The sequence below is a fragment of the Eschrichtius robustus genome, chromosome 11 (genome assembly GCF_028021215.1).
Source record: "Eschrichtius robustus isolate mEscRob2 chromosome 11, mEscRob2.pri, whole genome shotgun sequence".
Taxonomy (NCBI): domain Eukaryota; kingdom Metazoa; phylum Chordata; class Mammalia; order Artiodactyla; family Eschrichtiidae; genus Eschrichtius; species Eschrichtius robustus.
In genome coordinates this window covers 74,669,753-74,688,450 of record NC_090834.1, presented here as the reverse complement: position 1 = coordinate 74,688,450, position 18,698 = coordinate 74,669,753, and the positions used below count along the sequence as shown (strand labels likewise).

The 18,698-nt window shown below is 40.0% G+C and overlaps 1 long non-coding RNA gene across 1 annotated transcript in view; it reads left to right on the top strand.

The window, feature by feature from the left end:
* The window catches only part of LOC137772514 (uncharacterized), a 47,900-nt gene extending 41,575 nt beyond the window's left edge, over positions 1-6,325 (top strand). The window contains exon 3 of the long non-coding RNA XR_011075488.1: positions 923-6,325. This is a non-coding gene — a long non-coding RNA (uncharacterized lncRNA). The remainder of the gene's footprint in view (positions 1-922) is intronic.
* Positions 6,326-18,698: the final 12,373 nt, after the last annotated feature.

Below are 18,698 nucleotides of genomic sequence, written 5' to 3'. Positions count from 1 at the left end.
TGCAACGTCACACTGGCCTCTGCCGCCACTGGCTCACCCCGCATTCCGTACCCCTCCCTCCCCCCCCACGCCTGAGTGAGCCAGAGCCCCCTAATCAGCCACTCCTTTAACCACATCCTGTCTGGGCGGGAACAGACGCTCTCAGGCGACCTACAAGCAGAGATGGGGTCAAATCCAAAGCTGAACCCCAGGAGCTGTGCGAACAAAGAAGAGAAAGGGAAATTTCTCCCAGCAGCCTCAGGAGCAGCGGATTAAATCTTCACAATCAACTTGATGTACCCTGCATCTGTGGAATAGCTGAATAGACAATGAATCATTCCAAAATTGAGGCGGTGGACTTTGGGAGCAACTGTAGACTTGGGGTTTTTCTGTATGAGACTGACTGGTTTCTGGTTTTATGTTTATCTTAGTTTAGTATTTAGAGTTTATTATCATTGGTAGATTTGTTTATTGATTTGGTTGTTCTCTTCCTTTTTTTGTATATATATATGTATATATTTTCCTTTTTCTCTTTTTGTGAATGTGTATGTGTATGCTTCTTTGTGTGATTTTGTCTGTATAGCTTTGCTTTTACCATTTGTCCTAGGGTTCTGTCTGTCCGTTTTTTTTTTTTTTTTTTGGAATAGTTTTTAGCGCTTGTTATCATTGGTGGATTTGTTTTTTGGTTTGGTTGTTCTCTTCTTTCTTTCTTTCTTCTTTTTTTTAATTACTTTAATTTTTTAATTTTTAATAATTTTTGTTTTTTATTTTAATCACTTTATCTCTTTTTATTTTCTTTCTTTCCTTCCTTCCTTCCTTCCTTCCTTCCTTTCTTTCTTTCTTTTTCTTTCTTTCTTCCTTCCTCCCTCCCTCCCTCTCTCTCTCTCTCTTTCTTTCTTTCTTTTTCTTTCTTTCTTTCTTTTTTCCTACCTTTTCTTCTAAGCTGTGTCGCTGACAGGGTCCTGGTGCTCCAGCCGGGTGACAGGCCTGTGCCTCTGAGGTGGGAGAGCCGAGTTCAGGACATTTGTCCACCAGAGACCTCCTGGTTCCACGTAATATCAAATGGTGAAAGTTCTCCCAGAGATCTCCATCTCAACGCTAAGACCCAGCTCCACTCAACGACCAGCAAACTAAGTGCTGGATACCCTATGCCAAACAACTAGCAAGACAGGACACAACCCCACCCATTAGCAGAGAGGCTGCCTAAAATCATAATAAGGTCACAGACACCCCAAAACACACCACCGGACGTGGTCCTGCCCACCAGAAAGACAAGATCCAGCCTCATCCACCAGAACACAGGCACCAGTCCCCTTGACCAGGAAGGCTACACAACCCACTGAACCAACCTTAGCCACTGGGGGCAGACACCAAAAACAACAGGAACTACAAACCTGCAACCTGCAAAAAGGAGACCCCAAACACAGTAAGTTAAGCAAAATGAGAAGACAGAGAAACACACAGCAGATGAAGGAGCAAGGTAAAAACCCACCAGACCAAACAAATGAAGAGGAAATAGGCAGTCTACCTGAAAAAGAATTCAGAGTAATGATAGTAAAGATGATCCAAAATCTTGGAAATAGAATGGAGAAAATACAGGAAACGTTTAACAAGGACCTAGAAGAACTAAAAAGAGCAAGTAAACAATGATGACCAACACAATAAATGAAATTAAAAATTCTCTAGAAGGAATCAATAGCAGAATAACTGAGGCAGAAGAACGGATAAGTGACCTGGAAGATAAAATAGTGGAAATAACTACTGCAGAGCAGAATAAAGAAAAAAGAATGAAAAGAATTGAGGACAGTCTCAGAGACCACTGGGACAACATTAAGTGCACCAACATTCGAATTATAGGGGTCCCAGAAGAAGAAGAGAAAAAGAAAGGGACTGAGAAAATATTTGAAAAGAGTATAGTTGAAAGCTTCCCTAATATGGGAAAGGAAATAGTCAAGCCCAGGAAGCACAGAGAGTCCCATACAGGATAAATCTAAGGAGAAACACACCAAGACACATATTAATCAAACTACCAAAAATTAAATACAAAGAAAAATATTAAAAGCAGCAAGGGAAAAACAACAAATAACATAAAAGGGAATCGCCATAAGGTCAACAGCTGATCTTTCAGCAGAAACTCTACAAGCCAGAAGGGAGTGGCGAGACATATTTAAAGTGATGAAAGGGAAAACCTACAACCAAGATTACTCTACCCAGCAAGGATCTCATTCAGATTTGATGGAGAAATTCAAACCTTTACAGACAAGCAAAAGCTAAGAGAATTCAGCACCACCAAACCACTTTTACAACAAATGCTAAAGGAACTTCTCTAGGCAGGAAACACAAGAGAAGGAAAAGACCTACAATAACAAACCCAAAACAATTAAGAAAATGGTAACAGGAACATACATATCAATAATTACCTTAAATGTAAATGGATTAATGCTCCAACCAAAAGACATAGACTGGCTGAATGGATACATAAACAAGATCCATATATATGCTGTCTACAAGAGACCCACTTCAGACCTAGGGACACATACAGACTGAAAGTGAGGGGATGGAGAAAGATATTCCATGCAAATAGAAATCAAAAGAAAGCTGGAGTAGCAATTCTCATATCAAACAAGATAGACTTTAAAATAAAGACTATTACAAGAGACAAAGAAGGACACTACCTAATGATCAAGGGATCAATCCAAGAAGAAGATATAACAATTGTAAATATTTATGTACCCAACATAGGAGCACCTCAATACATAAGGCAAGTGCTAACAGCCATAAAAGGGGAAGTCGACAGTAACACAATCATAGTAGGGGACTTTAACACCCCACTTTCACCAATGGACAGATCATCCAAAATGAAAATAAATAAGGAAACACAAACTTGAAATGATACATTAAACAAGATGGACTTAATCGATATTTATAGGACATTCCGTCCAAAAACAGCAGAATACACTTTCTTATCAAGTGCTCATGGAATATTCTCCAGGATAGATCATATCTTGGGTCACAAGCCACAGTAAATTTAAGAAAATTGAAATCATATCAAATATCTTTTCCAACCACAAAGCTATGCGACTAGATATTATCAATTACACGGAAAAATCTGTAAAAAAATGCAAACACATGGAGGTTAAACAATACACTACTTAATAACCAAGAGATCACTGAAGAAATCAAAATCAAAAAATACCTAGAGACAAATGACAATGAAAACACGATGATCCAAACCTATGGGATGCAGCAAAAGCAGTTCTAAGAGGGAAGTTTATAGCAATACAAGCCTACCTCAAGAAACAAGAAAAATCTCAAATAAACAATCTAACCTTACACCTAAAGGAACTAGAGAAAGAAGAACAAATAAAACCCAAAGTTAGCAGAGGGAAAGAAATCATAAAGATTAGAGCAGAAATAAATGAAATAGAAACAAAGAAAACAATAGCAAAGATCAATAAAACTAAAAGCTGGTCCTTTGAGAAGATAAACAAAATTGATAAACCATTAGCCAGACTCATCAAGAAAAAGAGGGAGAGGACACAAATAAATAAAATTAGAAATGAAAAAGGAGAAGTTACAACAGACACCACAGAAATACAAAGGATCCTAAGAGACTACTACAAGCAACTCTATGCCAATAAAATGGACCACCTGGAAGAAATGGACAAATTCTTAGAACAGCACAACCTTCCAAGACTGAACCAGGAAGAAACAGAAAATATGAACAGACCAATAACAGGTAATGAAATTGAAACTGTGATTAAAAATCTTCCAACAAACAAAAGTCCAGGACCAGATGGCTTCACAGGTGAATTCTATCAAACATTTAGAGAAGAGCTGACACCCATCCTTCTCAAAGTCTTCCAAAAAATTGCAGAGGAAGGAACACTCCCAAGCTCATTCTATGAGGCCACCATCGCCCTGATACCAAAACCAGACAAAGATACTACAAAAAAAGAAAATTACAGAGCAATATCGCTGATGAATATAGATGCAAAAATCCTCAACAAAATACTAGCAAACAGAATCCAACAACACATTAAAAGGATCAGACACCATGATCAAGTGGGATTTATCCCAGGGATGCAAGGATTCTTCAATATACACAAGTCAATCAATGTGATACACCATATTTATTAACAAATTGAAGAAGAAAAACCATATGATCATCTCAATAGATGCAGAAAAAGCTTTTGACAAAATTCAACACCCATTTATGATAAAAACTCTCCAGAAAGTGGGCATAGAGGGAACCTACCTCAACATAATAAAGGCCATAAATGACAAACCCACAGCAAACATTCTCAATGGTGAAAAGCTGAAAGCATTTCCTCTAAGATCAGGAACAAGACAAGGATGTCCACTCTCACCACTATTATTCAACGTAGTTTTGGAAGTCCTAGCCACGGCAATCAGAGAAGAAAAATAAATAAAAGGAATACAAATTGGAAAAGAAGACGTAAAACTGTCACTGTTTGCAGATGACATGATACTATACATAGAGAATCCTAAAGATGCCACCAGAAAACTACTAGAGCTAATCAATGAATTTGGTAAAGTTGCAGGATACCAAATTAATGCATAGAAATCTCTTGCATTCGTATACACTAATGATGAAAAATCTGAAAGAGAAAATAAGGAAACACTCTCATTTACCATTGCAACAAAAAGAATAAAATATCTAGGAATAAACCTACCTAGGGAGACAAAAGACCTGTATGCAGAAAACTGTAAGACACTGATGAAAGAAATTAAAGATGATACAAACAGATGGAGAGATATACCATGTTCTTGGATTGGAAGAATCAATATTGTGAAAATGACTATACTACCCAAAGCAACCTACAGAATCAATGCAATCCCTATCAAATTACCAAAGGCATTTTTTACAGAACTAGAACAAAAAATCTTAAAATTTGTATGGAGACACAAAAGACCCCGAATAGCCAAAGCAGTCTTAAGGGAAAAAGATGGAGCTGGAGGAATCAGACTCCCTGAATTCAGACTATACTACAAAGCTACAGTAATCAAGACAATGTGGTACTGACACAAAAACAGAAATATAGATCAATGGAACAGGATAGAAAGCCCAGAGATAAACCCATGCACTTATGGCCAACTAATCTATGACAAAGGAGGCAAGGATATACAATGGAGAAAAGACAGTCTCTTCAATAAGTGGTGCTGGGAAAACTGGACAGCTACATGTAAAAGAATGAAATTAGAATACTCCCTAACACCATACACGAAAATAAACTCAAAATGGATTCGAGACCTAAATGTAAGACCGGACACTATAAAGCTCTTAGAGGAAAACATAGGAAGAACACTCTTTGACATAAATCACAGCAAGATCTTTTTTGATCCACCTCCTAGAGTAATGGAAATAAAAACAAAAATAAACAAATGGGACCTAATGAAACTTCAAAGCTTTTGCACAGCAAAGGAATCCATAAACAAGACGAAAAGACAACCCTAGGAATGGGAGAAAATATTTGCAAATGAATCAACGGACAAAGGATTAATCTCCAAAGTATATAAACAGCTCGTGCAGCTCAATATTAAAAAAACAAACAAACAAATCCAAAAGTGGGCAGAACTCCTAAATAGACATTTCTCCAAAGAAGACATACAGATGGCCAGGAAGCACATGAAAAGCTGCTCAACATCACTAATTATTAGAGAAATGCAAATCAAAACAACAATGAGGTATCACCTCACACCAATTAGAATGGTCATCATCAGAAAATCTACAAACAACAAATGCTGGAGAGGGTGTGGAGAAAAGGAAACCCTCTTGTACTGTTGGTGGGAATGTAAATTGATACAGCCACTATGGAGAACTGTGTGGAGGTTCCTTAAAAAACTAAAAATAGAATTACCATATGACCCAGCAATCCCACTACTGGGCATATACCCAGAGAATACCATAATTCAAAAAGACACACGCTCCCCAATGATCACTGAAGCACTATTTACAATAGCCAGGTCATGGAAGCAACCTAAATGCCCATCGACAGACAAATGGATAAAGAAGATGTGGTACATATATACAATGGAATATTACTCAGCCATAAAAAGTAATGAAATTGGGTTTTTGTAGAGACATGGATGAATCTAGAGACTGTCATACAGAGTGAAGTAAGTCAAAAGAGAAAAACAAATATCGTATATTAACACATATATGTGGAACCTAGAAAAATTGTACAGATGAACCAGTTTGCAGGGCAGAAATTGAGACCCAGATGTAGAGAACAAACGTATGGACACCAAGGGGGGAAAGCGGCAGCGGGTGGGGGTGGTAGTGGGATGAATTGGGAGATTGGGATTGACATGTATACACTGATGTGTATAAAATTGATGACTAATAAGAACCTGCTGTATAAAATTAAATAAATAAAATAAAATTCAAACCAAAAAAAATTACAAGTGAGTGCACCCTTTGAGACAATAATTTCATTTTGGGGAACTTATTGTAAGGCTGTACTCCCCAATGCGTGAAATGATGATGGACAAAGGTATTCATTGCAACTATTTTTGTGCTAGCAAAGATTGAAAACAGATAAAATGTACATCATTAAATAAAGTTCAAACAAAACTTCCCTAGGAATGTGGAAGCTTTTATGTACTAAAACAGAAATATTTCCTAGATGGATTAATAGAAAAGGAAGAGGCAAAACTGCATGGTTATCTGCTTTAAGTTTAAAAAAGAAACACCAGGAGATATTTCACATTCCTATGTATTATCAACATAAAGACTATCTCTGGAAGGATATACAATTAACTAATAATAGTAGTTACCTATTGGGAGAGTGTGGGAATTGAACAGACAAGGGAGGGGCAGAAAGAAGATTTTCTCTGTACTTCAAAAAATTTTTCAAATCATGTGAATGTATTACATATTCAATAAAGTAAATATATAAGCACACTCCCAGAAAAAAATATATAGCCCATGCCCAAGTCATAAATATATATGCCACCCCTAATAAAATAGAAAACATCTCAAATGTCAGTTTTTGTTTGAATTTTATAGTTGGAATTTTATATGATTTTAATAGAGTTATGCGTGTATGCATATGCACACATGTGCACACACACATGCATATATATATGTAGGCACTGAGAAGGAAAAAAAGCATCCTTTGACATCCAGGAACTGACCTGGTACTACCAGCTGGTAGTACTATTGGTACTACTACTACTGGCACTACTACTATGAGCTGGCCTGACAGCTAGGTCTTAATGCTCTCCTGTTGGACATGAACTATTTCACAGACCATCAACATCAGACGAGACCGCTCTGTGACCATGATACATCAACACAAAAACAAGACCACTTCATAATCATGTCTGAACACAGACAAAACATTAACAGTATGCAAGCCATAAAATGCCACACATCCGCCTATCCTGACTAATGTGAATGATGCTGCTTTAGCTTTGCTGTAATCTGTCCTTCTAATAAATAAGATTTATTGAGATACTCAATGATAGAATTGTCCCCACTTTCTAACAGCCTGAGTGAACCCTGTCTTCTTTGTACCCTCCTCAAAATCATCCAACCAAAGCTCAGGTCCTAAATGAGTCCTTTCTAACACCCTCTTACTGAGATGCCCTGCAGTTCCCCATGGTATATGTTCTCTCCTGCTGCAACGAGTTATAAACCAAACTTGTTCAACTACAGGAGTGTTCTTGATGGTATTTGGCTGAAGAGCATTGACAAAATATATGAATAAAGATTAAATAATCTCCAGTTTAGCCTGGCATTTACACATTAGACTCTACTATAGGCAAACCTGGATCCAAACCTGTCACTAGCCCAGTCAGCCCCAAACCACCAGGGACAAGCATGCAGGTGACAAAGTCAGGTAAAATGACTCCTTACTATGAGGGAGACTGCACACCAAAGGAGCTATGGGGCAGGAAAATATAGAATTATTGTAGGATTTGAGGAAAGGGCAGAATTTTAGGTGTAACTGAGGGAAGCAGTGTTCTGATTAGGCTTAGAGTGAAACAGGGCTATTTGTAAATGGGTTAACATCAGTTTAGGACTGCTAATGGACCAAGGGTCCTGTTTCCTTGGATATTACAAAGTTAAGGTAGATATGGAATGTTGTGTCCAGAACTCATCTGAAACTCTCACCTAGGCTGAAAATCAAGGCAGTCTCTCTGTAGCAAAGCGACTAAGAACCTCTAGGCAAAAGTAGGGTGTTTCTTTTTTACTGGTATAATTTCAAGCAACGACGTTTTGGATACTCTGTGATTTTAGAAGACAAGGTTTTTCAGTGAGTAAGAAAGCAGTGGTCCCTCCAGAAGGGGATCATTTGTAACACTTTATGGTTACCGTGTATCCTTAGGAGAAACAATAGTTCTTGCCAACTTTGCAGCTAGCTTTATCTGTGTCTGTCCCCCCAACCCCTGACTTGCCTGCCAGCTTGATGAATGGAAGGACAGACTTCTACTTCCTCAGATTCTATCTGTGCCTCTTACTATGTACTTTCACCCAAGTAGCTTGACCTCTTATACTTCAGTTACCTCCACTGTAAACTGGGGATACCTACTATCTAGGGTTAATATTTAAATGAGATAATGTTTGTAAAGAGTCCAACATGTTACACGGATATAGTGCATACTCAAAAAAAAAAAAAAAAAACCGTCTGTCACCATAGAGATAGACTTCCTGGGTCAGATAAGTTGTTTCTCCTGGTCTAGGATATAAAATGAAATCCTGTCTTATGAGAGTCTGTTAGATTTCATCCTGTTGTATGATACTCCATTTATTGAGTGCCTGTACTGTTGGGGGCAATCAGGAGAGAAGCTTCATAACACAAGGAGGAGTTCAGCCCTTTTTTAGAGCCAGCAATGCAGCCTGAAAGGTGAAGAGTTTAAGACTCAGGGAAATTATGGATGCAGGATTCTTTTTATTTTCTTCCAGTTTTACTGAGACATAATTGACATATAACATTGTATTCATTTTAGTTGTACAACATAAACATCAGTATTCTGATTAACAGTTTAGCATACCCTTGAGGTCCAATAGCTACTAGAACTTACATGATGTGCTGTTGTAAGTTGTAATGATGTGTTGCTGAAAGAAAGAAAGAGAGAGAGAGAGAAGGAGGGAGGAAGGAAGGGAGGGAGGGAGGAGAAAGGAGGGAGGGAGACTATAAACACAAGCCCAGAGATGGATTTTCTTCATGATGTGCCAGAGGACAGAGCACTTCTGAGCTGTAAGGACTGATAAACATGTATTTGATCCTACCTGTAGCATTTCTGAACCACTTTATCTTGGGCATCTTCTAAGACTTTTGATCTTTTTCTTTCTGAACTGTACATAATTAAATCTGGACGTCTGGCCATCTAATCCTCTAATCCTAGCTGCATTCAAATGTAGCCAGTAAAGAGTACGAAATACATCATGACCATTTAAGTATAAGAGTGTCAGTCTCTGAATATACGTACTTGAAAGCTCGTCAAGAAAAAAAAAAATCTTCTTTCAGCCTTAAAAATGTCATATCCTTTGACTTAGTAAAAATCTATCTGAAGGAAAGAATTCCAATTATGCAAAAGCTTTTATGACAAAATATTTACCAAAACATTATTTATAATGGTGGAAAATTGGTAACAATCTAAAGATACAACAGTAGAAGATCTATTAATTACGGTACTTCAACTGGATGGGCTACTATGCAGTCATTTTTTAAAATGATATTTCTGAATAATTTATAAGCCCCTAGAAAAATGCTTACATACAATTTTTGTTTAAAATGCAGAAAATAGGTCTTCCTGGTGGCGCAGTGGTTAAGAATCCGCCTGCCAATGCAGGGGACACGGGTTCGAGCCCTGGTCCGGGAAGATCCTACATGCCGCGGAGCAACTAAGCCCGTGCGCCACAACTACTGAGCCTGTGCTCTAGAGCCCACGAGCCACAACTACTGAAGCCCATGCACCTAGAGCCTGTGCTCCACAACAAGAGAAGCCACTGCAATGAGAAGCCCGTGCACCGCAATGAAGAGTAGCCCCTGCTCGCCGCAACTAGAGAAAGCCCGCGAGCAGCAACGAAGACCCAACGCAGCCAAAAATAAATAAATAAATAAATAAATAAATAAACATTAAAAAAAATAAAATAAAATGCAGAAAATAAAATAGCATATACAATACAGTCCAACAAAAACAACAACCAAATCTAGGCTTTAAAAAAAAAGATGAGTGGAATTCCCTGATGGCGCAGTGGTTAAGAATCCGCCTGCCAACAGGCGGCGGATTCTCAAACACGGGTTTGAGCCCTGGTCCAGGAAGATCCCACATGCCACGGAGCAACTAAGCCCGTGCTCCACAACTACTGAGCCTGCGCTCTAGAGCCCGTGAGCCGCAACTACTGAAGCCTGTGTGCCTAGGGCCCGTGCTCTGCAACAAAGAGAAGCCACCACAACGAGAAGCCCACACACCACAACGAGGAGTAGCCCCCGCTCGCCACAACTAGTGAAAGCCCACATGCAGCAACAAAGACCCAATGCAGCCAAAAATAAATAAATTTTAAAAATAATATTTATTTAAAAAAAAAGAACATATTAAAAAAAAAAGATGAGAAGGAAATAGACAAAAATGTTAATAGGGGTTGTCTTCGGTTGTGGGAATATGAGAGGGCTGAGATTACTGTCCCTCATTCTTTCCACATGTTGGTATTTTTGCAACTTTTTTGTAATGAGCACACTATATTTTCCTCTTGATGTTTCTTCATCTGTTCTTATTATCCTTACATAATTCTTAGAGCCCTGAGCAATAGCACCCTCAAGGAGCTGTGCTGTGGAGGAGTGAGTACAATACTAAAGAAACGGAGACTAGAACTCACCATCCTAAGAACTCAAGTAGGATGCATCCAAAGCTAACTAATGTCAGACATTGTTTTTCACGTGAAATTTTAATTTGCTTAGAATTTTTTTTTTTTTAATAAATTTATTTATTTATTTATTTATTTTTGGCTGTGTTGGGTCTTCGTTTCTGTGCAAGGGCTTTCTCTAGTTGCAGCGAGTGGGGGCCACTCTTCATCGCGGTGCACGGGCCTCTCACTGTCACGGCCTCTCCTGTTGCAGAGCACAGGCTCCAGACGTGCAGGCTCAGTAGATGTGGCTCACGGGCCCAGCCGCTCTGCGGCATGTGGGATCTTCCCAGACCAGGGCTCAAACCCGTGTCCCCTGAATCGGCAGGCAGATTCCCAACCACTGCGCCACCAGGGAAGCCCTTAGAATTTTTTAAAGTTACTGTAACTCCAACTTCCAGAGGGAGTTGGAAGGGAAGTCCCTAGACGACAACTATGTAGCAGGCTTATAAAACAACACAACTAGATTGGAGGTGTATGAGAACAGAGGGCTCCAGAAGGAGTATCTCTAGGAAAGCATGGAGACTGTGCGTTGTCTGATATGTTTGACTCTATAAAAGCCTATAATAAGAAGCTGTTGGAGTATATGGGAAGAATTTGCAATAGATACATAGAAAATTGAGCAAATTAAAAAATGAGACAATTATTAAATCTGGAAGAAACTGAAATATATGTAAGAAAGGAAACAATTTATGTATGATACGTGCTTCAATAGTAAATTATGCTTAGTCATATTGAATTAACTAAACTTGTTTACATAATTATATTGAAAGGATGGGAGGAGTGGAAGAAGAGAATGGTTGAAGAATGCTGAATCTCTCTGCCATAATTACAAAATAATAATGACCGAAACAGGTAAATCGAGAAATAACAATCTTAGCATATTATTTAGGACTATGGAGTGGAGGATCAGAAGAACAACTAAAATAGTTGGAAAAAAAAGCTGCTCTGAGGAGCAGGATTGGGGGGCAAAAAGAGATGGGACAGGAATGAGGACATTATAACCCTTTTAGAATTGCATTATTTGACTTTTTAACCTCATGCAGCCATTTTTAAAAAGGTTTTATTTTGATTTTTTAATTAACCACAAAACCATGATGAGATATTACCTCATACTCATTAGGATGGCTACTATAAAATGAACAAAAACAAAATCAGAAAATAACAAGCGTTGGGACTTCCCTGGTGGCACAGTGGTTAAGATTCCATGCTCCCAATGCAGGGGGCCTGGATCCAATCCCTGGTCTGGGAACTAGATCCCACATGTATGCTGAAACTAAGAGTTCACATGCCACAACTAAAGAGCCTGGGAGCTGCAACTAAGGAGCCCGTGAGCCACAACTGAGACCTGACACAACCAAATAAATAAATAAATAAAGTAACAAGTGTTGATGAGGATGTGGACAAATTGGAACCCTTGTGCACTGTTGGTAGGAATGTAAAATAGTGCAGCACTATGGAAAACAGTATGACAGTTCCTCCAAAAAATTAAAAATAGAACTACCATATGATCCAGCAATTCTACTTCTGGGTATATACCCAAAAGAATTTAAAGCACGGTCTCAAAGAGATATTTGTATATGCATGTTCATAGCAGCAGTATTCACAATAGCCAAATGAGGGAAGCAACCCATGTGTCCATGAATAGATGAAGGGATAAACAAAATGTGCTACATACATACAATTGTGTGTTATTCAGCCTTAAAAAGCAAAGGAACTCTGACACATGCTACAACATGGATGAATCTTTTTTTTTTTTTTTTTATTTCAGCTTACTTTTTTTTTTTTTTAAACTTTGGGTTTATTTATTTTATTTATTTATTTATTTATTTATGGCTGTGTTGGGTCTTCGCTTCTGTGCCAGGGCTTTCTCCAGTTGCGGCAAGTGGGGGCCACTCCTCATCGCCGTGCACGGGCCTCTCACTATCGCGGCCTCTCCCGTTGCGGAGCACAGGCTCCAGACGCGCAGGCTCAGCAATTGCGGCTCACGGGCCCAGTTGCTCCGCGGCATGCGGGATCTTCCCAGACCAGGGCTCGAACCCGTGTCCCCTGCACCGGCAGGCAGACTCTCAACCACTGCGCCACCAGGGAAGCCCATGGATGAATCTTGATGACATTATACCAAGTGAAATAAGCCAGTCACAAAAAGATAAACACTTTTGTATGATTACACTTACATGAGGTTCCTAGAGTAACCAAATTCATAGGGATGGAAAGCAGAAAGGTGGTTGACAGGAACTGGAAGGAAGAGGAATGGGAAGTTGTTTAATGAATATAGAGTTTCAGTTTTGCAAGGTGAAAAGAGTTCTGGAGATTGGTTGCACAACAGTGTGAATATACTTAATGCCACTGAACTATATACTTAAAAATGGTTAAGATGGGGACTTCCCTGGTGGCGCAGTGGTTAAGAATCTGCCTGCCAATGCAGGGGACACGGGTTCGAGCCCTGGTCCGGGAAGATCCCACATGCCACGGAGCAGCTAAGCCCGTGCGCCACAACTACTGAGCCTGTGCTCTGGAGCCCGCAAGTCACTACTGAAGCCCACAAGCCTAGAGCCCATGCTCCACAACAAGAAAAGCCACCGCAATGAGAAGCCCATGCACCACAACAAAGAGTAGCCCCCGCTCGCCGCAACTAGAGAAAGCCTGTGCACAGCAATGAAGACCCAATGCAGCCATAAATAAATAAATAGATAAATTTATTTAAAAAATGGTTAAGATGGTAAATTTCATGTTATGTGTATTTTACTGCAACGTAAAAAAAATTGTAAATTAACCAAAGTAGTTGGAAATCAGACTACATATGACTATGCTATGTGCTCTGCTATTATACTCTCTTGTGGAGTGTAATAATCTTTAGCTGAGCTCTGCAATGCAACTGTACAACTTAAGATATCAAGAAATGATAAACATAGCCCAAGAGAACATAATGTATTTTTCCTTTTAAGATTAAGTGATGAATACGGCTTACAACACCTGACTAAATTTAGAATATAAAAGGAGGTAGTTTTGGTCATCCTAACTAATGCCTAGAAACTGGCTTGACATCAAGCCAGAAATCAATGTCAAATTAATTGATGTATACATTCCATATTTATTCAGCAAGTGTTAACTGAGCACTGACTATGTGCCAGGCACTGTGCTGGACAATGAAACTACCTTGTAATTCATAAGCCAACTTCAGAAAGAGAAAGGGATTAAATCAGGAAGAGCAGAGTCTGAGCCCCTACTGGGTACCAAGCACTATGCCAGCTTTATTTTTTTTTAAAGACTTATTTATTATTTATTTTATTTTATTTTTGGCTGCATTGGGTCTTAGTTGCGGCACGTGGGATCTTTGTTGAGGCATGTGGGATCTTCATTTTGGTGCGCGGGCTTCTCTCTAGTTGTGGCGTGTGGGTTTTTCTCTCTCTAGTTGAGGCGTGCAAGCTCAGAAGTTGTGGTGTGCGGGTTTCTCTCTCTAGCTGAGGTGCGCGGGCTGAGTTGCCCTGCGGCATGCGGGATCTTAGTTCCCTGACCAGGGATCGAACCCCGTCCCCTGCATTGCATGGCAGATTCTTTACCACTGGACCACCAGGGAAGTCCCTATGCCAGCTTTATACACATTATCTCCACTAAGCTGCACACCATGGTGTGTTTTTCATTAGCTGTCAAACTGTAAGCCAATCACTTTTATGAAATAAGCATCCTGAATGTCTATGATATTTTTTCCAGTCAACATACAATGGATTTGTCTATTATTGAAGAATACATATGTAAGTATACCCCATCTTTCAAATCACATTTACTTTAAAACCTTTCTAGTTGACAATTTCTGCTTCAATAACTTTTCTTTGCAATTCCCACCCCCAGCTCCTCCTAAATTCCCATAGCCCGCTGTTTATACATTCTTTTTCACAATTTTCTGCTCTATAGTTTTGAGTCTCCTTTTCATATTCCCACTGGATTGCAGGGGTCGGGGTTGATGTGTTCACTACAAGTGTCTAATCTCACACAGACCAACTGACTGTTCCAGTCTGCCCCAGGACTGAACAGATTCTCGGGTTGTGATTCAGGTTTTTGGGTTTTTTTTTTCTCATTTGTAATTTTAATCGAAGCATTGCTATTCATTTTTAAAAGTCTTTCCTTATAAGCACCAAATTTTAATATCTATGTCAATTTTGGGGGGAAAGAAACTCCATCAAGAACTTCCCTCCAGAAGAAAACAATGATGTTCCTTCCTCCAAACAACCAAATTCAAAGTCTACCAAAACAGAAACAAACAAAGAAAAAAGCCCACACAGAAAAACAAAAACAAAAATCACATTCTAGGGGTTCATTGCATTTAGCAGCCTTCACTGTGCTGTCTAATTATCCTTCAGCTGACTTTCAAAAAAGTAACAGCCTAGCTCATCAAAATATACATTTTCCATTTGATTTTTAAATTAAAAAAGTAATTTAAAAAAAGAAAAATTGAAGGGATTCACAATCAATTGCCTGACTCATTTCGATGTCATGTACAGCCTACGAAGGTCAGGAAGGCTATTTGCAGCACACATGGTTAGGGGAATTGATTTTCAAGGTTTAGCTTTCTTCCAAACAGTGTAAAATACCCACAACTCCAAGTATGAAGGGACACAGACAGTCTCCTTCGAGAATTCCACAGAACAATACAGGCACCCCAGCTGTTCTTCATAGAGTGACAGGGCTTCCGTCAAATTGACACAGTTCCCCTGTGTAAAATATTTCCCATCCGGTTTCAATACTTGCATTGAGAGGTCAAGAATCAGCCTGAGATGGGGCTTTCCTCGTGGCGCAGTGGTTAAGGATCCGCCTGCCAATTCAGGGCACACGGGTTCGAGCCCTGGTCCTGGAGGATCCCACATGCCACAGAGCAACTAAGCCCATGCGCCACAGCTACTGAGCCTGCGCTCTAGAGCCCGCGAGCCACAATTACTGAAGCCCGCGCAACCAGAGCCCGTGCTCCTCAACAAGAGAAGCCACTGCAATGAGAAGCCCATGCACCACAGCAAAGAGTAGCCCCCAATCGCCGCAACTAGAGAAAGCCCACGCACAGCAACGAAGACCCAATGCAGCCATAAAGAAAGAAAGAAAGAAAGAATCAGTCTGAGAAACTCCCATGTGGAATCTTCTTCCAGAGATGTGGATATTGGAACAGCTGTCAAATCATTATGTGATTCAGTTTTAAAACCAAGAAAGTACTTGGCAAACTCACTTTTAGCAGTTTAAGTCCCATGTTCTGGGGACCCCCTTGGTCCTGAGGTTGGGGTCATCCTAACTCTCAGCTTTCTCTTCTCATTGTCTATCTTGATCTTGTGTGTGTGTGTTGATATATTTATATAAAGTCAAGGGCTCAGCAGAGCGGGAGAGAGCTGAGCTGCCAGATGTTCAGAGTGCTCGATTAAAGCAACAGGCTAAAATGAAAGTAAGAGTCAAGCCTTTCATCACTTACTGTGATAGTATAAGCAAGAGGCTAAAACAGAGAAAGTTTTGACTCCATCTCCTTGCATTTTCCCTCATGGAACATTGCAGATCAGGTGGATCAGCACAGATCTGGAATTGGGGTGGGGGGGTAAGGGGGTTTATAGGAGGGCTAGGAGTGGAAAAGTACTGAGTACTGAGTCAGAGTGGAAAAGTACTAGTACTGAGTGAGAAGGGAGAAAGTGTCTTCATGACCTCTCCCTCCCTCCTCTCCCACCAATAAGGAAGCCTAAGCAGAGGCCCCGAGGAAAGTCCTAATGAAAGGGACCTCCAAGTGAAGGCTCCTGGTCTAGAAATGCAGATATGTAAGACCATGGGCGGCCAGAGGGTCCTGAGTCCTTGAGTAAAACTCCCATCAGAGGCTGCAGCGTACTGCCTGTGCAATTCTAATGGGGGCAGTATTCACCTGTGAGACTTGCCAAGTAAAGCCTTTGTAATTGCCTACACCTGGGCCTGAAAAAAATTACACATAGGTTTTTGGCCAGGAGCTGGAACGTATCTCTCTTCCTCTACAACCCAAAATGGACAACGATTATGATCAAATGGTCCACACAGAAAAAGAAATGTTAAATGATTCTTAAATACATGGAATGATGTTCAATCTCACTTATAAGAGAAATGCAAATTAAACCTGCACGGAGATAACAATTTTTCACTTAACACACTGTGATCCTAAAGGAATGGGGAAACAGATACTCCTACTGTAGGAGGGCATATATACTGGTACTGCCTCTACAGAGAGCAATTTCACAACTTCAATCAAAATTACAGATTCAGGGACTTCCCTGGTGGTCCAGTGGTTAAGACTCCGTGCTCCCAATGCAGGAGGCCTGGGTTTGATCCCTGGTCAGGGAACTAGATCCCGCATGCTGCAACTGAAAGATCCCGCACGGGGCAGCGAAGATCCTGAGTGCTGCAACTAAGACCCGGCACAGCCAAATTAAAAAAAAAAATTACAGATTCAGGTATCTTTGACCAGTAAATACATTCTAGGAATTTATCCCGCATATAGGCCCACACCCATGGGAAATGACAGATACACAAGTCTTTATTCCTTGCCATTCATTGGTTTTTTTTCTTAATTTTAAAATATTTATTTATTTGACTGAGCCGGGTCTTAGCTGTGGCATGCGGAATCTTTAGTTGTGGCATGTGAACTCTTAGTTGTGGCATGTGGGATCTAGTCCCTTGACCAGGGATCGAACCTGGGCCCCCTGCATTGGGAGGGCAGAGCCTTAGCCACTGGACCACCAGGGAAGTCCCCCATTCATTGCTTATAATAGCAAAAGATTGGAAACCACCTAACAGTTATGGACTGGTAAAACAAAAATATAATATATTCATACACAGAAATACTGTGCAGCCATTCAGAAGATATATCATTATGTTTTAAAAGCAAATGTGGGGCTTCCCTGGTGGCACAGTGGTTAAGAATCTGCCTGCCAATGCAGGGGACATGTGTTCGAGCCCTGGTCCAGGAAGACCCCACATGCCGTGGAGCAACTACGCTCGTGAGCCACAACTGAAGCCCGCGCACCACAACTACTGAAGCCCGCGCACCTAGAGCCCGTGCTCCGCAACCAGAGAAGCCACCACAATGAGAAGCCTGTGCACTGCAACGAAGAGTAGCCCCCGCTCGCCCCAACTAGAGAAAGCCCACGTGCAGCAACGAAGACCTAACACAGCCAAAAATAAAAAATAAAATAAAATAAAAAATAAATAAAAGTAAATGTGGAAAAATATGTACTGTATACACAGTTTGTGTGATAATATGGGGAAATAACATATATATTTTTTGTTTGTGTATAGAAGGATACATAAGAAGCTAGTAGCATTGGTTTTTAGGGAGAGAACTAGGTAGCTGGTAACAGTAACAGAGACATTTCATTGTATACTATTTTACACCTTTGGAATCATTTTGAATGTAAATCAAAATTTAAACAACAACAACAAGCAAACAAACCAACCACAGAAACATGGGCTCTGGTATCAGACTGCCTGGGTTTAAACCTTTCTCCATCACTTACCAGTTGCGTGACCTCAGGCAAATTACTTAACTTTATGTTTCTTTCCACATCTACAAAATGGGTGTAATGATAGCACTGATTTCAGAGAGTTGTTGTGAGAATTAAAGGAGATCACGTGGGTCAAATATTTATTTATTTATTTATTATTTTTTAAAAATTTATTTTATTTAGTATTTTTATTTTTGGTTGCATTGGATCTTTGTTGTTGTGCGCGGGCTTTCTCTAGTTTTGGCGAAGGGGGGCCACTCTTCGTTGCAGTGCGCAGGCTTCTCATTGCTGTGGCTTCTCTTGTTGTGGAGCATGGGCCCTAGGAGGGCGGGCTTCAGTAGTTG